The following is a 23,344-nucleotide window of genomic DNA, read 5'->3' on the forward strand; positions in this document are numbered from 1 at the left end:
GAAAATTCTTAACATCTATACTAATTAATGGCAGCCTTTTGAAGTCATCAAAAGATCCTAATCTTTATATCTACCAATATCATAAGCATCAAAATACTACTACTAGTTGATTAAAAGCCAAGTTGTGATTAGCAATTCTTAAAACCAAACTTACAACAAAGACCTTAATAGTATCTGATCATAACATATATGCCACTAGTATTAAGATGATCAGACTTATAATAGAAAGTAATAATTTTCTAGAAGATAGACAGTTTATACTATCCTAACTTCTAATCGAGGAGAAACTCAAGATACTACATGCAAATCAAAATAAGAAAGAGGAATCACATTCTATCAGAAGACAAAGAGCTCTATTACCTTTCTCAACCGAAGTCCCTTGAATCTATAAAATCATAATTATTGCTTAACAAGAAACATCTCTACTAATCACAATACCATAGGGAAATAGACTTCACCTCTGTCAAATAACCGACAGATAATCTACATTTAAACCCAGCCCATACTCTTGGGAGGCCAAAAAACAAAGAGTGTACTACAAAGCTACTATCCCTAGCTCAATAAAATGAATACAAAGAATAATAAAAGCTCATATCTAATAAACTACATAAAATTTAAATTGTGAGCCTCATGAATAGATCAAATAGAAATATTAGCTATACATAAATGCTTATCTATATAAACCCAAACAACATGAGGCCCAACCAAAAATAATATATATAGCCTAATAACTCATGAGAGGAAAAAGATTCAGAAAGCAAATTATAAATCCAACCGATACAGCCCCATAAAAATAGAATAGATCCAAGTTATATAATAAAAACAATACTAAAAATATCTACATAATGCCATATATGATGGATAACTAACAAATAAATAGAAATGTAGATACAAAGCCTTATGAAATTAGAGGAAAAGAATATGGAGCCCAATCCATATGGGGACATATTCTTGTTGGATACAATTAAGTAATTGTGTATTGTCTTTGATGTTACACAAATGCCATATCAGTTATCAGAGAGAGTCTACCGAGTTCTGTCGGTCAGGAAAACAGTTTATAGAGTCTACCGAGCTCAGTCGGTCAGTAAAGCCTTTTGCAGTGTATACCAAGTGTTCCTGTATGTCACACGGTGAGTTAGTGTTAACCGAGTTCGCACGGTAAGCTAAGGAAAGTTTAGTTCTTAATGAGATCACTCGGGTATCAAAGGATTTTGTAGCGGACGGTTAGTGTTAACCGAGTTCACACGGTAAGCTAAGGAAAGCTTAGTTTTCACCGAGCTCACTCGGTAGTCGAAGACAGCTTTTACCGAGTCTAGTCAGTTTCCAAAGGAAGTGGCAGGTTTACCGAATTCCCCAGTAATTGTAGTTTTTACCGAGTTCTGTCAGTTAACACAGGAAGCAATTTTTTTTGTTCTGTATTGACCGAGCAGCGTCGGCCAGTGAAGAATTTTGTTTTGATTGTTAGTTCAAGCTGACTTTGGAATATGTTTTGTCAAGTTTGTTGGGCCAACCTGGTATTATGTATAGTATATAAAGAGGTGCTCAAGATGCGAAAAAGTGTAGAATAGAGAGTGTATACGGATAGTGCAAGGAAGTGTAAGGAAGAGACTTGTGTGTGCCTAAGCAGAGTTGAGCAGAGGAAAATCTTGGAGCTGCAAAGATATATTTAATCAGTAAGGATCTTGTGGAGCTAAACTGAGATTTTTATTCAGCAAGATAAGTTGCATGTATTTTCAGATCATTCATTGTTGCTTTCTAACCATTGTAACAGTGATTCCAAAATCTCCTAACAGAGTTGGTTTAACAGCCATTCCATAAATCCTTTAACAGGGTGGCAATTCAGTTGAATTGTTCTAAAGACCTCTTACAAGGCCACTCCTAACAAGGTGATTAAATCCTCTAACAGGGTCACACCTAACAGTGTGTTTTGTAACCTTTAACAGGGTTGGCTCCTAACAGGGCTCACTTCAGAAGAGTGAAAATTGGTGACTAGTTGCTGGTGGTTTTTCCCATATTGGGTTTCCACGTAAATCTGGTGTCTACTGTGTTCATGATTACTTTCTTTTGCATGGTCGCTTATTTCAGTAAATGCTTAATAAATTAACTAAATATCTATCAAGTTTTAAGCAGTAATTTATGTGTTTACCGAGTAGCAGCAGCAACTAAGTTTAAGGCATCTTTGGGACTATTGAATTTGTTTTTGTGGTAACTGATTCACCCCTCCCCTCTTAGTTACCCCATCTTCATTTTCCAACAATTGGTATCAGAGCTTTTGGTGCTTGCAGGAGGAGATTTCAAAGATCTAAGCCAAAGATCAAGATGTCTTACAAGAGGGAAATCCCAAGGCTTAACCGAAACAACTTCTCAGCATGGCAGGGATTAATGAGACTTCATCTAGCTTCCATTGGTGACACTGGTCTGAAATATCTTGATGAGGAATATGTAGAACCATCAGATACATTATCAGTCAATGACATTGCTATAAAGAAGACTCATAACATTATGATGATTGATATTGCATCTGCCTTGAGTTATGAAGAGTTTGATGATGTCAAGGACTGCACTACTGCCTATGAAATGTGGGAAAGACTGAAAGAGATCTATGGTGGAGATGACAATGTCAGAAGAGCCAAAGCTGAAAGTCTGAGAGGACAATTCGATCAGATGAAAATGAAAGAAGATGAAAACATTGCCAAATATGTTGAAAGAATTAAAGCATATGTCAGTGCTATCAAAGCTTCTGGAGGAAGTATCAGTGAAGAGACAGTCATAAGATAAACCTAGAGGCCATAGTTGGAAGATTGACAGCATTTGAACTAGATAATTTTGATAATTGTGTTCCAGCTGCAAAGAACATTGAGTCTGCATTTGAAGCCAAGCTTTCACTCAAGGACAAAGGCAAGAAGAAGAAGGAATCTCAGTCAGAGAGTGAAGATCAATCAGATCAGAGTTCTGACAGCGACCTTGAAGTAATTGAAGCTCTACTTGCAAGGAAATATTCAAGAGGAAAAGGTAAATACAAAGGTAGAGTACCCCTAATCTGCTTTTCATGTGAAGAAGTCGGTCATATTGCTGCAAGGTGTCCAAACAAGAAAGATAAAGATGAAAAAAAAGATAATAAATGGAACAGTAAGAAAGATCTCAAATCATTTAAGGATAAAAGTAAGAAATCGTGTTTTATGGCTAAAAATTCTAATGATTCTAATGATGAAGAAGAGGATGAGATTGTTTACATTGCTGTAAAAGATGAATCTGACAATGAAGAAATGGCACTCATCTCTCACATAAGTAAGAATGATACATGGATCATTGATAGTGGCTGCTCACATCATATGACTGGAGATAAAACAAAGTTTGATCAATTTGAAGAGTATGATGGTGGCAGTGTAAGATTTGGAAACAATGAACCTTGTTGCATCAAAGGAAAAGGAAGAATCACTCCAACCCAGGAACTTGTATGTGATAATGCTTATTGGGTAGAAGGCCTAAAGCACAATTTGTTGAGTGTGGCACAGTTACTCAACAATGGACTCAAAGTAGAATTCATCCAAGGCAAAGCAAGACTGCTGAACGGTAAAGGAAAGCTGATTGGATCTGGTACTCAAACTAAAGGTAACTTGTTCTATCTTGAACTTGGTGAACATTCATGTTTTATTGCTCAAGTAGAAGAGAGTTGGTTATGGCATAAAAGGTTATGTCATGTGAATTTTGACAATTTGGTAAAGATAAGCAAATTCAAGAAAGTGAGAGGCATTCCTGATTTAAAGAAACCAGAGGTCGGTTTATGCAAGAATTGTCAAATTGGAAAGATGGGTAAGTCTAGTTTCAAAAGAAAAAATTATCAGTCTGAAGATTTATTAAAAATTGTGCATACTGACTTATGTGGACCTATTGGAACTGAAAGCTATACTGCTGAAAAATATTTTATTCTTTTTGTTGATGATTATTCAAGAATGATGATTGTCATGTACCTAAGGAACAAATCAGAAGCATTTGAAAAGTTCAAATGGTATTTGGCAAGAGTAGAAAAAGAAACAGGGAAAAGATTGAAATGCCTAAGGTCAGACAGAGGTGGTGAATTTATTTCACATGAATTCAATAACTTTTGTATTGAAAGAGGAATTAAAAGACAAGTTTCAGCACCAGGTACTCCTGAACAAAATGGCATAGCTGAAAGAAGGAACAGATCCATCATGGATTGTGCAAGAACCTTGATGATAGAAAATAATGTTGCTATCAAATACTAGAAGGAGGCTATTAGTACAGCAGTTCATACCTTAAACCGAGTACAGTTGAAAAAAGACTCATTCAAAACTCCCTATGAATTATGGTATGGCTATAAACCCAATGTAAGTTATCTGAAAGTATTTGGAAGCAAATGTTATATCTTGAAAGAATCTAGAAAAGGTAAATTTGATGTAAAAGGTGATGAAGGTATATTTCTTGGATACTCATGCAAGAGTAAAGCATATAGATGCTTGAACTTATCTACTCACAAACTCATAGACAGTATACATGTGAAAGTTGATGAGTTTGCAGAAAAGACTGAAGAAAAAAGCAGAAGAGAACCAGAAGATTACAAAAGATTCGTCTTCAGTGAACCGGATATAATATCAACTGCATCTGAGAATCAAAAACCTTCTTCTATCGAGTCATCACTAACCGAGTTGCAGGAAACATCTACCGAGCCAACATCTACCGAGCCAACATCTACCGAGTCAGAGAATACCGAGTTAGAGATTACCGAGCCAGAGGTAACCGAGCATGTGCATACCGAGCCAGTTGATACCGAGCCAAACCAAACCGAACATGAAGGAGAAATGCAAGAAGATAACGACAAGATTCATCCAAAAGGAAAAGAACCTGTTCTAGCCAAGTATGTCAGGAGACATCATTCAGCAGATCAGATCATTGAAAATAAATCTGAAGGAACCATCACAAGAAGTAAGTTGAAAGGTACTTGTTTACTTGCTGATTTTGAACCTAGAACTATCAAAGATGCATTAGAAAATGATAATTGGATTGAAGCAATGAATGAAGAAATAGAGCAGATAGAGAAAAACAAGACATGAACTCTTGTACCCAGGCCTAAAGACAAAAATGTAATCGGTACAAAGTGGGTTTTCAAAAATAAGTTGGATGAAAATGGTAAAGTATCAAGAAACAAAGCTAGATTAGTGTGCAAAGGATATTCTCAAGAGGAAGGCATAGATTATGGAGAAACTTTTGCTCCCGTTGCTAGATTGGAAGGTGTTAGAACCTTATTAGCATATGCTACTTACAAAGGATTTAAAGTTTATCAGATGGATGTCAAGTCAGCATTTCTAAATGGTATACTGGATGAAGAGGTCTACATTGAACAACCTGAAGGTTTTATAGATCCAGATAAAAAGAACATGGTTTGCAAATTGCACAAGGCACTGTATGGTCTGAAACAAGCCCCTAGAGCATGGTATGAAAGATTGCATAGCTATCTTATTCAAATTGGATTTCAAAGAAATAATGATAACAGTAGTTTGTATATCAAGGAAGGACCAGAAAATAAGATTGTCCTGGCAGAAATATTTGTAGATGATACTGTTTTCACAGGGAATGATGATCTTTGCAAAGAATTTTCAGAACAAATGAGCAAGGAATTTGAAATGTCAATGTTCAGTGAAATCAAATTCTTTGTTGGACTTCAAATTCAGCAGAACAAGAATGGCATCTACATCACTCAAGCAAAATACATCAAAGAGATATTGAAAAAGTTTGGTATGGAAGACTGTAAACCAGTTGGAACTCCCATGTGTACTGGACTAAAACTTACCAAAGAAGATGATTCAAAGGAAATAGATCAGACATTGTACATATCTATTATTAGAAAGTTGCAATATGTAGTTCATAATAGGCCAGATATTGCTCTTGCAGTTCGAATTGTGGCAAGATTTTCAGCCAAACCAAGAGAAAATCACATGATGGAAATCAAGAGGATAATGAGATATCTGAAAGGAACTGAAGATTATGGATTATGATATAAATTTGGAGGAAACCTAGACTTAAAAGTGTTTACTGATGCTGATTGGGCAGGAAACCTTGACGACAGAAAAAGCACAAGTGGAGGTGCATTCTTTCTTGGAAAGAGGTTGGTTTCTTGGACAATCAAAAAGCAAAATTGTACATCTCAATCAACAGCAGAGACAGAGTATGTTGCTGCAGTAGTAAACTGTTCTAATATTGTTTGGTTCAAGCAATTGCTACAAGGCATGAAGATGGAAATCAAGGAACCAGTTGTCATGTTTTGTGATAATACAAGTGCAATCAACATATCTAAGAATCCAGTAATGCATTCTAAGACTAAGCACATTGCAATCAAGTATCACTTTGTCAGAGAATTGGTGCAGGACAAGGAAATCAGATTGGAATATGTCCATACAAAAGAACAGATTGCTGACATATTCACAAAGCCTTTACCTAAGGATGCATTTTTGTATCTCAGAGGTAAGTTAGGGGTCATTCCCCTATCTGAAGTTCACTAAAAATAAGTTTTAGTGATGCATCAGCTCTTACAAAATTGAACAATCATCAGTTGATGCAGCAAATCAAAGAAATATTGCATATGAATCAGTACTAAAGGTACAATGAAATTCATTGAAATTGGATTGTCTTTGGCATGTGTTGTCAAAGAGGGAGAGTTTTACTGTCATATCTTTCCAAAATTTGATTATGTAATTCCTTCACAGAGGGAGATTACTGTAAGAGGGAGAGTTCTCTATCTTAGAGGGAGAATTGTTAATTGTGTTGTGTTGCTGTAGACTTGCTTTCAAATTTCATTTCTGCTATGACATGTTGTGTTTCCATCAATGCCAAAGAGGGAGATTGTTGGATACAATTAAGTAATTGTGTATTGTCTTTGATGTTACACAAATGCCATATCAGTTATCAGACAGAGTCTATCGAGTTCTGTCAGTCAGGAAAACAGTTTACAGAGTCTACCGAGCTCAGTCGGTCAGTAAAGCCTTTTGCAGTGTATACCGAGCGTTCCTGTATGTCACACGGTGAGTTAGTGTTAACCGAGTTCGCACGGTAAGCTAAGGAAAGTTTAGTTCTTACCGAGATCACTCGGGTATCAAAGGATTTTGTAGCGGACGGTTAGTGTTAACCGAGTTTGCACGGTAAGCTAAGGAAAGCTTAGTTTTCACCGAGCTCACTCGGTAGTCGAAGAGAGCTTTTACCGAGTCTAGTTGGTTTCCAAAGGAAGTGGCAGGTTTACCGAATTCTTCGATAATTGTAGTTTTTACCGAGTTCTACCGATTAACACAGGAAGCAGTTTTTTTTTGTTCTGTATTGACCGAGCAGCGTCGGCCAGTGAAGAATTTTGTTTTAATTTTTAGTTCAAGCCGACTTTGGAATATGTTTTGTCAAGTTGGTTGGGCCGACCTGGTATTATGTATAGTATATAAAGAGGTGCTCAAGATGCGGAAAAGTGTGGAATAGAGAGTGTATACGGATAGTGCAAGGAAGTGCAAGGAAGAGACTTGTGTGTGCCTAAGCAGAGTTGAGCAGAGGGAAATCTTGGAGCTGCAAAGATATATTTAATTAGTAAGGATCTTGTGGAGCTAAACTAAGATCTGTATTCAGCAAGATAAGCTGCATGTATTTTCAGATCATTCATTGTTGCTTTCTAACCATTGTAATAGTGATTCCAAAATCTCCTAACAGAGTTGGTTTAACAGCCATTCCATAAATCCTTTAACAGGGTGGCAATTCAGTTGAATTGTTCTAAAGACCTCTTACAAGGCCACTCCTAACAGGGTGATTAAATCCTCTAACAGGGTCACACCTAACAGTGTGTTTTGTAACCTTTAACAGGGTTGGCTCCTAACAGGGCTCACTTCAGAAGAGTGAAAATTGGTGACTAGTTGCTGGTGGTTTTTCCCATATTGGGTCTCCATGTAAATCTGGTGTCTACTGTGTTCATGATTACTTTCTTTTGCATGGTCGCTTATTTCATCAAATGCTTAATAAATTAACTAAACATCTATCAAGTTTTAAGCAGTAATTTATGTGTTTACCGAGTAGCAGCAGCAACTAAGTTTAAGGCATCTTTGGGACTGTTGAATTTGTTTTTGTGGTAACTGATTCACCCCTCCCCTCTCAGTTACCCCATCTTCATTTTCCAACAATTCTAGCCAGGTTGGATCATGGCCTCCAAATAGTGTTCATTAGAGATTAAATGTTCATGACCTAACTATCTTAACATAGAAACATCAGAGTGTTCATAAGAATCGCCGAACCATAGTGGTTAGTAAGAATTTAACCAGAGTTGACTACCCAAAAACCATACATAAATATCTCAGCTATGATTAAATAAAATAGGAAAAAGGATAATCACAAGCCATAAGTCCTTAAAATCTAGAGCTATCCATAGGAACCATATAGCAAATATTATTATCATTATAATTAACCCATTTTGGAGGAGTTATTAGTTCTCCATACAACTGAATAAGAACTACACATAATCCTAATCACAATATAACTACTAAATACCTAGAATAGTAAAATCTAGTACAAAAACCATAACAGAGTATAAGATACTAAAGTAAAGGTCTGCCCTAATTACATATCGACCTAAATGATCCCCAGTACAAACATATTATCCAACTGAGCCTTCAAAAGAATCCTTATTTCCAGTATACCATAATGACTTCAAAGATGTCATTTGGATTCTCTACACAAAAATTAGGAGAAAATTTAAAATCAAATTTAGCCCTACTTGTCTTCTCTGAGTTTGGAGTGCAAAACTTTAGAGCTTCAAGATCATCAAAAATTACCCTGGACTGAATGTATGCATTAAAAGCATTCAGGTAATTGGATAACCAATCTTTGTTCTCCTCCTCCACAATGCCCCTCCAATGAAGAAGGAATTGGATGCTAGCCTCCATCCTATGCCATTCTCTATAGAAGGAAAAATTCTCACGAATAAGTAGGGAAGGACGACGAAAAGAAACTTCCAACTCTGGTGACCTCAGTAGAAGATTCATATATTTCTCTGGAAGAGGAATCCAAAACTTCTCCTCAATACTACAAACTACTTTTTCAAGCCCCTTCCTCCAAGTAGGGTCAAAAATACTACAACAAAGATGGATTATAGCATCAGGCTCCACCCTAGCTCTCGCCATACATCCAATGAAGGATCTTATTATGTCGCTATTTGTTCTCCACATAAATTTGTAATTGAAAACTCCCTCACCAACAGCTATACTCACAACAATCTTCGTCATGTCATCCACTGGTTTCAAAATTTGGCTCCAACATTCTGGTTTGACATTTCCACAAAATACCATGGTGCGAGATTTTGAAGTGTGGTAGACATAGAAATTCAAATCCATTTACAAAGAAATTGAGCAAGACAATGAGTGAAGAAAATGACTCCAAAGATAAAGACAAATCAATCAAACCCTCTAGTAGTCCAGACTGTCATGACCTCATGCAGTGATAACAATAGTAGACGTAAGCACGAGTATAAAAAATTTCATAATGAAAAGGCTAAGCTCTAAATAACCACAACACTTGTGGTAAGGTTAAAAGAGAGGCAAAAGATGCCACCTATTCTAATGATTAGAAGGGGCAATCAACTAGGTCATACTTGAAAACAAAAATCACCGACATAGGAGGTAGATATAAATAACACTAAAGTCACTACCACAAGATATGATCGATCTAAATAGTAGAATGCTAAAAAGGGGAAAATGAAACCAAAATAGCAGAAAACAAAACAAACATAAAAGAATATGATAATGAGACCTAGGAGAAAGAAAATAACTTAGATAAAATGAGAGCTATATATCATTATAAACTTGAAAATTAATCCCATCAGCTCCTTTGTTTGCTAAATAGTCTTCCTTTTGATTGTCTTCTCAAAATATGTGACAAATCTAAATATCAATGAACCGATCTAGAAGATCAAGAACTTTGCCTAGTTTAGAGTTAAGGATCCAATTGGGGGTAGCACGCTTCCTAACTACATTTAGGATAATCTGAGAGTGACATTCTATTATGACCCTAGTCAATCCTAACTCATGACATAAATTTAGACCCTTTTCCAAGGCTTCTAGTTCTGCTAGATTATTAGAGGTAGGCAGAACAAACATAGCTTTCTTTGCTACCCATTTGCCAGTATTGTCATTAATGATACAACCTATTCCTATCGTACTAGGATTGCCTCTAGCTACTCCATCAAAATTAAGTTTATACCAACCATTCAAAGGAGGAGCCCATTTGCACCTATCCATAGCCTCCTTGCTTTTCTTGAGGTATATAAGAGGCAGATTAATCAAGTTGATCCAATTCTTCTTCATGAGACCATCCTAGAGAGAGAGAAAGATCCTTCCTCTTTCATGGAGTTCCTGAGATGGGAATTAGTTACTTCCACTATGCTAACCTCAATTTTTAATAAAAACTCTTCTAGTTTCATCTTGGTCTTGTGAAAAATGCATCTATTCCTCTCCTTCCATATTTCCCATGACACAATAGAAGGGCATATGTTCCACAGTTTATTGTAGATACCCTTAACCATGTTTGTGGGCCATCCTTTAAGGAATTTGAGGAAAGCAGTATCAGCATTGATTCAATTTTAGAAAAGTTAATGTTTTGATTTGTATTGACATCTAAGGGATCTAGGATTTATTTTAGTGGTAACTAATTCAACCCTCCCCTCTCAGTTACTCCTCTTATATTTCCAACAATAAGATCATTCCAATATAATTTAGATACGTATCTAATTGAAATATATTTTTTGAACATATAAGAATATATTTCATCTTCTATATATATACTCTAAACAAATTACTTATCAAATAACTAATGGTAAGTAATTATGAAATTTTTATTGAAATAATGAATAACCCATACATATTTATTAATATGTTCTTTATCAATACCAAAAGTATTTAACAATCAATATTACCTTGTTCCCCAATATATATTCACTTTTAAGTAAATATTAACTACTTGCCTTCACATCACCCCTTTCTTATTTATTTTCAAGGTCAAGGGGCGATGACATGCATAAACCTTGTGATTCCCACCTAGAGGCATTTGTGTGGAGTACACCATACAAGTGTGTGGTGTGATCCCATCACCACCTATTGCTTCCCCAATGTTGATTATCAAATCAAATTGGTATAATTAAATCCTTTGTAACAGTGTGATGCCCTCATTTCCATAAGCATAGCCAAATAATCCATTGACTTTCCTTGTAGACGAGTAACTTCTATTTCCATGTCTAATTTGATTTATCCCCCATGTGGTAGGCAACATATGTTTCTCCTCTGGTTTGTATAATCAAAATCTTTGACTGCTTGGGTCAAAAGGCATTGCCTTGTCCATAACATATTGCCATGGATCATGTCAAGTATAACTCTTTAAAAATATAGGCAAGAGCGTACAACACAACAGTAACTTTTGAGCCTCTTATGTGGGAGGTCTTGAGTTCAAATTCGATTAACACATAAAAATAATTAATTAAAATAAATAACAATAATTAATCTAGGCTTTAGCCATTTACCAATAATAAAAAAAAACTCTTTAAAAATATGATTTTATTATCTTTCCTTGATATGTGAGTTCTTGATACAAGGATAATTGTCAGTAGTGTGATATATGAAACCTCCTTTCTAATTATTCTACTATTGCAATTCATCTCTAAAAGGAAAAAGTGAAACGATGTTTATTTATTTATTCTAAGTTGATATTAAACTCTTCTTTTTTGATCTAGATATTTTAACAGATGAAACTTCTCATTATGGAGATCCACCAGATAATCTCCAAACAACTTTATACCCTCATTTCTTCCCTTGGCCTTAGATAGTGTAGCATTATTAGTTGGTTCCCTTTTTGTATGGATTTCTTATGTGGTGATTTTTAATTTAAATAGAGAGGATGGTGAACTACTTTTTCCACATGATTGATAAGATTCCATAGTTGAGAAGCCATTGTCTATAAAAAATTATTTTGGATTGTGTGTTTTGTGATCTCTTTCTAGATTTGGTTCCAATGTTCCTGTGATTTCTAATTTAGATAAATTGTGTTCCTCTTTTACTCCATAGTAGATAAAAGAATCAAACTTCAATTTAATAATTTTGTGAGACCTTAGCATTCACATTATTCCTTTAATCAACCTAATCTGAAACCATGTTGAAATTATGAGGATCACTGCAAATGTAATAAACTATCATTATATTTGGTATATATTTTTCAAATGCAGATCCAAGGTATGTAAATAGGAGTAGAAGAGTTATGTTTCATGAAGAGACTTGTCTCTACATTAATTAATCATGGTTATTATTTAGTTAGATGTTGTTAGACATTTCACACACACACACACACACACACACACACACACACACACACACACACACACACACACACACACACACACACACACACACACACACACACACACACACACACACACACACACACACACAATTCCCTAAAATTCTATGGGCACCTATAAAATTTTAGGGGGGTGCTACGGTTAATAATAATAGTTGGGGCTCACTTGATACCATAACAGGGTGCCTTAAAATAGATTATTCCCTCATGTAGGGACTTTGTGAGAACAATAGGTTAATGAAGTATGGTTTTTAGTTGGACTGAAGGATAAAGAATTATAGTTTTTTTCTATCAGAGGTAGGGGTAGGTTGGCCCTATAGAATTTTGGGAACATAACCCCCCTTTCTATATATGGACTTTAGTAGCAAGGATAGATAAAACTATAGAAGCATCGGTGGAGGCATAAACTATAGGAGGAAGGGCAACAAGAGTTGATGCTCTTGGTTTTGATGCTCTTAGTCATAATGTGTATGAAATAGATGCATTTGATCTAGTTGTTGATCCAGTCACATATATAACATAGCCAAATTATGCCCTTACTATCTGTAGGTGAGATAGAGATGAAGAGTCCTCAGTTCTAGATCGAGCCTATAGATAGTAAGAGATTTGAGAGATTGAAAGGAAGAGCTTGATCGAGAGCCATGCCTAGCATACCAATAGCTATCATGCCTAGTAGCATATCGAGTAGCATCTATAGTAGCATAAATAATAGTAGCTACACTAGTATCACCCCCACTAGCAGTTGTTTATATAGATTAAATAGTTTGTGTGTGTGTGTGTGTGTGTGTGTGTAATTGTGTAATTGATGATTAATCAAATGCAATAATGATTAAACAATAACCATAGGGGATCAAGACTAGATCAAATCAATCCTACTGAAGCTACAAAATCAACAGATCTCCAATATCATGTTTATTAAAAAAATGTAAAAGGATCTTTTGGTTATAAAAATCCTCCTCCTGGTAGATGAAGTAAGTTCAAAAAAATTACTTTATGTAACAAAATAGATAATCATTGGAAGCATTGGAGACATGAAAATTAGAGAATTGTATGGAAAATTATGTGTTGATGCAGTGTTGAAGGAGGAAGATAAGATTGTAGGGAGAAAAAGGTTAACCCGTGCCCTAGATTTTTCCAATGTATTCAAAATAGAATGGAGTAAGATAGTGTTGAGTAAAATACATGATTTCTCTGTGTTGTTGTAAAATGGCCCTACCAAGATCACTAAAAGGATCATTCAAAGAGTAACAAGGTATCCTACCCTAGATAGACCTAAGACTACATGAAGTGATGTGAAGGAAGTAATTGAAAAGAATATAGGGGTTATATGGAACAAAAGAGGGATGACAATTGATGTAATTTCATATACCCTAATTTCATTTGTAGTGAGAGTTATTGCTCACAAGTTCTTTCAATATAGTAGATTGAACAATGTATCTTGTATGGCTAAGGATTTGGGCTATAAGAGAGTGAAGAAGGATCAATCTTATGACCTTGCCAAGTTACAACTACAACAATTATAAGAAAACTTGGGAGCCATAAGAAATACAAAGAGTGTACAATGTAAATTTGGTTCGTTACTAGTGTACATATTATTTTATGTGCAGAACACATTCCCTTCTTTTTGTAAAGTTGCTTGGAAGACCAATAGGTCAATTGCAGTTCAAATTGGAGAGTACATAGAGAAACTTAGGAACAATTTTGAGTCAATCATGAAAGCTATTTTGAAGACTTTAAGAAGTCTATGAAACAAGGACTAAGGATACTAGTGTCACTAGTAGAGAAGTATTATAATGATGTTTTTTTTCTACTAGATGTTGACTTTACGTATGTTCAAGAAGATGTTCCTAGGGTTAGATGGCTTGGGCATTTTCGCTATAAAATTAATGTGGATGAGGCATCAACAACCATCACAACTTTACTTACAAAGGAAGTAGACAAGGGTGCAACCTTATTTGGAAACTATGTGGAAGCTAGATCCATAATTACAATAGATTTGAAGACAACTTATGTGGTGATAAAGAAGAAAAAAATTGTGAAGAAGCTATAAGAAATATTTGGTAAAGGGTGAGAAGAAGAAGATGGTGATGAGGATGAGGATGAAGAAGATGAGAAACTTTCTTAAGCCCCTCTTGCACTAACACAAGGTCAAGGAGAAGACCAAGAAGAAGAGGAAGTAGAGCATGATGAAGGTGTCAAGGGAGAAGAAGCTAGTGAAGCACCTAAACCCATAGAGAAGAAGAAAAGAAAATCCAAGGAGCTAATAGTAAGGAAACCAAGGAAGGTTGTGAAGCCAACACAACAAAATCTAGTAGTACCTATCATTGCGGTTAGCACAAGGGTGATTGTAAAGAAAACACAGGAAGCTGACATACTAAAGGCAAAAGATAAACTACTATTACAGAGCAGAATCATAAGAAAAACCTAAAAGGAGAAAGTATATAGCCCTAGTTGAATCATATGAGGAGAGGATCAAGTTAGATGAAAATAGTCAATTCCAAGTGGTAGGCTACAATCCCTCTTCTGATTTAGACAACTTGTGTGATAACATTAAGAGCAATGTAGATTTTTTAGGGTTCACACATGTTGAGTTTGACAAACTAGGCAAGGTAAAAATGAATGAGGTTGGGGAATATATATACAAGATGATCACCACCTTCAAGAAAACTCCTATTGAGCTTTCTAACTCTTTACCCAAAAGTCTAAATGATAGAGTTTAGAAAAGATGGCAATACAATTTAACTACTGAAAGGAACATAAGGGAGACTACTCTAGCTAGAGTAATGCCATAATTGGACAAGTCATCTATGACTAAGACCATTAACAAATAAAAGGGGAGATTTTTTCTCCCAAATCAAATCCTTCAAAATTTTGTAGAATAAAATTGAGGAGGTTGTCAAGCAAAGTACCCAGATTTGGAAGGTTATCTATAGGTTGTAGATAGAAAAGGCTATTGAGAAAGCACCTGAGGAGGTAGGTGAGGATAAAGATGACCAAGAGGTAGTTGAGATTACAAAGGATGAAACTATCAAAGATGGTCATGAGGGAGGAATAGATAAGGAAACAAAGGAAAAGGCAATAGCTAAAGAGGAGCAACAACAAGATCAAAATGTACTTGAGGTACATATGTTGAATGCCAATCCCGCTCATGTAGAACAAGCAAGTCAACAAGAAACTACCAAGATAAAGTTCTAATAACACAATGCAAAACATCAATCCTTTGATAAAGGATGATTTGAAAAGGATTCTATGGGATTCAAATTTAGCTACTAAACTTTGCACTAATCCTGTATTAATCAATATTGATGAAATTAACAAAGCATCAACAAGGAAAAAATAGAACACTGAAATATCTACTATACCCTTTACACTTACAAAGACAAGAGGTCCAAAAGCACAACTAGGTATCACCACTGACACTCATGTTCCAATGCCCATTGTGGTATACCAAAGAAAGGACCTAGTGACACCAAATGTGAGCATATTAGTGTCAAATCCTTCAGTGCAAGCAGTTTGAACATTTGAGATGGATAGGACACAAGTCCAAATAGGTCAGGAAGGCAGTCCCACACCTAAAACACAAATTCAAGGTGAAGACATCACAATAGAGGATAAGGATAGGATTGAAGAGTCATTTTTAACTAAAAAGCTAGAGAAACAAATTGCAATACAAACATTGGTTACCCTACCAAGCTCTACATCTCCTCTTCCCAGTCAAACTCTTCTAAAGCCAAGAGTAGATGCTACACTACTACATTCATCAAGGCCTAGTCCTACCACATCTAAGGTTGGTAAAGGTACATCTTATGGAGATATCAACTTAGATGAGTTGTTTAAGCTTCCAAAGTTTGATCTAACAACAATCATCATAGAGCAGATCAACATATTATAGGATGCTCTAGCAAGGAGAATGTGAGGCCTCACCTCGATCCATCATAGCACATCAGATACATTTTATTTTGACACATTATGACTTGATATGTTGAGAAATTATCTAATGGATTGGATATTATTATATTATTTTATGTCATGTGATGTTTTACTTTAAAATGCTTAATCATGTTATCTGATGTTTTTATAAGCATACATAATGATGGTGTAGTACAGTAAATGAATTCAAGATTAGAAATATGATTAATAATTTAATTATGAAATTTTTAATGGTTAAATATGTTATAAAAAAAGAGATAAAGGTTATTTAAATGGAAGTTTGATGTTTTGATTTATGTGATTATCCAAATGAGTTTTAGATATATGCATCTGATTTTTCTTGAGCTACTAATGTGTGAATTGAGTGTGCAAGATTATTAACCATGGTATCTAATGGAGAATCAATAATTGACCTATGCTCAATCTGTGAGACTAAGGTTAAGTCTAATGAAGAGATGCAGACCTTGTTGTTTTATACTACATTTGTATCATGATCTAAATAAGTGTATCATTTTGTAATCATAAAATGATTAATGTTACGTAACAGTGAATCTTATGGTGTCACTTGACACTCATAATTCATATATGTGTATCAACATGTTATTTAAGGTTAGCAGAGTAACTTGATAATTTGAGATTGATTATGTTTAGTAACCTAAGACTAATTAGTTGGTAACCTAGACTAATTTCCCTAATTAGGGTTTAGTGGTAAGTTTGCATTCCTAGAACTTTTTAAAAGTTCATTTATTTCAAGCCAAATTAATAGGTCGTAAAATGATCCTAGAGGCCAAAATTAATGAAATCCAAGTGCCTAAGGGATATGTGTATGGGTTGGGAAAATTTTTCATCCTTCTAGATCCTTCTATTGCCTTTTATGACCTCCTAAATATATTATTTTCCCTTTAGTGTGAAAATTGAACTTCTCCATGAGTTTGCAAAGTTTACACTCCACCAAAAAGGTTGTCTTAATGTTAGAATCAAGTTGGAAGACTCGAGAATGTTTTGGTCAAGTCAAGAGTTATTGCCTTTTTAGGTGGGTGAGTTTAGAAGCCTATTTACTTGCCAATTTGAGGGTTGAAGGGTGTTCACCCATTCTCTACATTTAGAGAGAGTCAAGCTAGGATTGAAGGAGGAAGAAGGATTAGCTCTTCTCAAAATTTTCATTTGTCATACCCATTTTTGAAGGTAGGATCCTTCATGGCCTTACTCTTCATGCTATGTTTTTATTTGCCTAAGTTGACCTATTACATGTGTGTGTATTTGTATGTATAATGAAGCATGTGAGGGATGGGTTGTTATGGGTTTCTTAATTATTTTCCTTTCATAATTTTACATTTTATTTTGTGAGGAAAATTGTAAGGGTTATGTTGGCATTACTCACCCTCGAATTGGAAAGAAGTGGCCATGTACTGAGGAGGGATTTACTTGGACTTTGGGTTAGTGCAGAGTCTCTCCTCGTGATGAGAAGAGGGAGAAATTAGGGTGTTATGGGACCCTACTTGTCAATACAAATTGTTTTGTGTTTGGAGAGATAAGGAGTGAAAGAACGAAAGTTCTTTGTGATTATTAGCCTCAGAAGAGGCATCTATTTTGGTGTTGCGATTAACATCTCCTACCCTAGAAAAATCCACCTTCTCCCAAGTCTTGGTTCAATAAGGAACCCATTGTGCAAACCTGGGATGGGATTAGTTGTTTTAATGTGTCTATGTGTTGAATCTAATTATGACCCGATCAGTTTTGGTTCTCCATGGCTACCTTGATGTAAATTTGCAGATGTCGTAGTTGATACCTCAATATGGAGCCAAACTGGATTCAAGTTGTTGGTGTTCTTGATTCAAAATTTTTAGAGATTTATCCTTGGCACAATGATCTTTATGTAAAATTCATTGTTAACCTTATTTTTGTAACGACAAAAATATTGGATTTCTTCCCAAATTCTTTCCCGATTGAGTCCTTGAATCGAGTTTTGTGAAGTGGCTAGCCCATGTGTGTTGAAAAAAAAAGAGAAATTCATTTCTTATGGAATTATTTATAATTTATTTCATATTCATATGATCAATTGTAATTTGACACAATAATGTTATATTAATAAATGCAATTTAATTATGTAGGTGTTAGAGGAAATTGATTTAAATGGAGGTTACTTTATTTTGCATTACTAGTTCCAAAAAAAAAACTTCTAATTGAATGCAAATAACATCAAAATCTATTTTTCATAATCCATCTTAGAAAATGAGCAAACATTTACATATCTTGACATGTTGAAACTTCTATAAGAAAATCTAACACTTAGAAAAAAAAATAGACCTTAAAAAAAATTCATCCTTTTGAGAGCAAATGTTGAGTGGAATTTGTATTCCAAAGACTTAATCCCCTTTGGTAATAGGGAATATTCCTCAAATATTCCCTCCTAAAAATTTTAAGCCCTTTCAAAATAAGGGTTAAATAAATATAAAATGCAACAATAATAAATATCGATGAAAAAAATAGTATTCTATCCTATCCTAAGCTACACCCACTAAATTTTAATTCTTAATTGTTCCTTTACCTTGCTGATGTAATCCCTTCTCCTCCAATAAAACAAAAGGGATCCCTTCTCCTCCAATCAAATGAAAGGGCTTCAAACCTACCCATGAAATGCTTTAGGTACCTACCACCCACCTTGGACGTCACTCCAAGTCTTGTTTGGAAGGAATGAATTTAAAGTGGGATGTGAATGTATTAAAGTTTGTGGTTGCAAATATCTTTTCCCCAAGACTCTCCTTCATACCATTCCCAAGATATCCTTGTTTCCTTGGGCAACGTAAAACATGATTGAAGTCTTGGCTCACATGAGCATGAGGGGATGTGAAGGAAGGTAAGGGGGTAGAGTTAGGTGGTAGGGGTAGGGTTAGTTAGGGACTAGTTAGGTTAGTTAAGTTAGTTTAATAAGTGTTAATTAAGATGTGTGATTTGAGATAAAGTAAGTAGGTTATTAATTCAATTAAGATTTTAGTTAATTTAATTTTGATTTAAATATCTTGTTTTAAATGGTTAGATGATTAGGTGTAAACTAGTTTATGGTTGGATGTATTGATGTTAGTATAGAATTAGTTAGAATGGGATGTTTTAATTAGTTATGATTAAAATTTTATTGTTGATTTTTTTTGTTTTTGTTGTTATTTTAAATTATTTAAAAAGTGGTAAAGTGAATTTCATTTTAGACATTGAATTAGTAAATTGAGAATGGTGGAATTTTTAGAATAAGTTAGTTGGATGATTAGGACTAGTATGTGATTAGGAATATAGTGATGACACTTTTGATTAGTTTAAAACATCTAGATGTTTTTTTTTGTTTATTGTATTTTATTAAATAAATAGTTATTATTTAAATAAAGATATAGATGGTTGTTTCATTTTACGATGTTTAATTGTTTAAAAGGGAAAGTGGAATGAGTTTCTAATTAAGGATGAGTTTGAGGTTGGAAGTTAATATTAATGTTTAAATTTAAATAATAAATCAGGAGATTTGAATTTCTATAATTGAATCAATTTGATAAAATTGAATATATATATCTAAGAATGATAGTCTGTTGGGTTAAGACCAAGTCAGATTTGGATTAAGGCATTTAGATGTACATCCTGAAATTATGAAACCTGGTTCAACTAGAAGATTTAATCTAGCACACAAAATATTATATGGAACCCTAGAAAACCTAATTGTGTCTTATGTGTCTCTAGTCAAACATGTATTAACATAGTGGATTAATTTATCTTTAAAAACAAAATTCCTGTGTTTTTGCCCCTGTATTTCGGGCATGACACAAAAAGAATCAAGAGTTGCTCAAGAGGGAGAAAAAGCAATGAAAAGTGCTATATGACATCAAAGACATATTTCTTGATGTATTCAGCCTCCCAAAACCCAATATAGATAAACCTATTCTTGAGCAACTAGTGAATTTAGTGGATACAATCAGTGATGCAGACTTGGACACAAACACAAAACTTTTGGAATGGTCTAAGAAGAGATTCTTAACAAAGGTGGATGACAAGATTTGTAGTGCCATTGCACTTAGATAGGTTGACATAGCAACCAAAATGGAAGATTTGAAAAGGGTGTTAGAGAATATATTTTCTCTATACACAATTTTTTGTGATCTAACTTTGTTTTCACAAGAAGCATAGAGGACTATTGATCAGTTGTAGGGAGATTTAAAGGCAACAGATAATATTCTTAAGATGTCTCCTAGTCATAGTCAAACTTACTTTCAAAGGTTATTATCTACTCAAGGTCAGCTAGCTACATTATACACACAAGATGCAAATACTAGCGCTACCTTGATAAATATTCAAGCCATGTTGACCCCATACATGGAGGTGTTGCACAAGGAACTGGCCTTTGCAAAGACAATTTTGAAGAAAGATGCTCATCTTTCTACTCATGAAGACTTAGTGTACCTTGTTGTCGAGCTAGATGTACAAATTCAATCTTTAGAGGTGGCATGCAATAATTGGGATGCAACACTAAAGATTATAATGTAGGTCCATCAAACATTTTTGGACAAGCACACTATTTGTGTGCCACCAAGGACATATGTGTCAAAAAAGGGGGATAGTGAAGAATAAGGTAAATTAGGATAGAAATAGGAGAATACCCAAAGGGCGAGTAAATGTAGAAATAGAGTAAGCCAAAAATTGAAGCAAATTTACTCAGGAGGAGTATCAGAGTCAGATACAATACAAAACAATCAACTTAGGGAGAGTTATGAAGTTTTGAGGTATGACTGATAAGTTATTAGTTTTGCCAAATTTTGAAATTTTGTATGTAAGCCAAGTAAAGATTATGGATTATTTGATTTATGCTTAAGTTAAGGCTATATATGCATGACAAAGTGTTTTTTCCACTCATGTCAAAGGTGGAGATTGTTAATCTCAAATTGGTTTTGACATATGATTGACTATACACTTAGTCATATTCATAGAGTGCATGTCAAGTAAGTAGTGTATGTCAAGCATAAGTTGTCAGATAGTGCATGCTGAGAAAGATATATAGTATGTGTTGAGCACTAGTATGTGCCAAGCGGATAGTTAGAATTGAGTCACTTTAGTGCCAAGTAAGCTAGTATTTGTCAACTAATTCAAATGTCAAGTGAACAGTGGATGTCAAGTCATTTAAAGACTAAGTTACAACATTGAAGATATAGTGGATGTTGAGCATCAAAGGCTTCAAGTGCCAAGTAAACCATTTTGGACATAATTGTTTGTAATGGCACAAACTCTTATGTAAACCATTTTTTGGCTGACTTAAGGATTGTTTTTTTATTCTATATGATAAGAATGAATCTATATTGAGAATCCCTATGTAATACATGCAACCAATCATATTAAGGGATATTCTAAGTGGAAAAATGGGTGAATCACAATCATTGATTCCTACCTAACCCTTAGTCACCAAGGTCTTCTTAAGGAGGACAAACCCTAAAGATGAAAAAGAGTGAAGAGAAAAATTTTGCATGCATAGACAGAGCATTCATGATGACTAAGGAGTTGTGATAGAGTTATGAATTGCAAGATCAATTAGAAAGAATAGAGAAAAGAAAAGGAGAGGATAGAAGTGATACATCTGATCAAAGAGGATCAAGTATACACTAGTAAAGAGAAGATCTGATATCTAGCAAAAAAGTGCTAACTGAAGGATCAAGGCTGAGATATTCTAACAGGTGAATCAGTAAAATCTCTTAACTGAGTAGTCTTGATAGGATTTTGTAAATCCTTTAACAGAGTGCTTACTTCATTGTAATTTGAAGTCCTTTAACCAAGCACACTGCTAACAAGGTGTTTAAATCCTTTAACAAGTAAGATCTAACAATCTTTATAAACCTTTAATAGGGCAGACATTTCACAAGGTAGATCATAGTTTATGATCAAACATTTTAACCTTCATTGGACACTTTACAACCACAATAGTAAAGATTTGTAGGTGTCATCCCCACCCCAATTTTACATTCTCATTGGAGGGTTTCTAAGTAACCAAATATCTTGTGTCATATATGTGTTGAATGTTATTTTTTTTCATGCTATGGATGAATATGTTTAGCTAGCTATTTTAGTTTACATGCAAATTGTGATATGGATGTGTGGTGAGTGTTTTAATGGATAAAGTTTTGAAGTACTGATTCACACCCCCGCCCCCTCCCCCTTAGATTTTACTTTCCCTATTATATTTCTAACAACATCATCAAGAATGAGTCAAGTAGTACCATGTAGAGTCTTTTATGAGATATGAGGTACATGTGTGCATGCATATATATTTAAATAATCATATAAATATTTCATTATTTAACTTAAGTTATAAAAATGTGTGTGTGTGTATAAATTTTTATGTACATATTAAATATGTGTGTTTAAGTGTGGTTAGAAAAACTATGCATGGTTGCAAGAAAGTAAAAAAAATATGATCCTTTCATTTTGTTATGAGTACCAATCATCACAATTGGACATTTCACATGAGATATTATTCATGTTTTTTTTGTTATTAGATTGTTGGGAATTATTTGAATACATCAATCGAGATTGTGGATATGTAGGTCCATGGACTTTGGTGTCACAAGTGTTCTTACTGATATACTTAATGAAGATGAAGATGAGATTTTTGATGACATTCCTTTGATTTCTGCTGATTATAACCTATTGGAAATATGGTCATATGGATGCCCTGATGGTTGTTATTTATGGTAACATGTATTCAGCATTTCTTTTATGCATTTAGAGTTAGAAAATTGTCTATATTTCTTTTATGCATTTAGAGTTAGAAAATTGTCTAAGTGTTAGATAATTTGTAGCAATGCAAAGACATATGTTATGTGTACAGATGACATGTTGAGAGTTAGATCATGTGTAGTTGAGGAAACCTCCATAATAGTGTCATGATGATGTATGCTAGTGTGTGGATATGTACAAACAATACAAAGCAAGTTACAGTTGAAATACTAGTACAAGTATTTAAGAGTGTAGAACAAAGCATAGAAGAGAATTTGATAATACAACTTAAGGAATT

This window comes from Cupressus sempervirens, chromosome 3 (genome assembly GCF_028749045.1).
Source record: "Cupressus sempervirens isolate cs-2001-9-10 chromosome 3, ASM2874904v1, whole genome shotgun sequence".
Taxonomy (NCBI): Eukaryota; Viridiplantae; Streptophyta; class Pinopsida; order Cupressales; family Cupressaceae; genus Cupressus; species Cupressus sempervirens.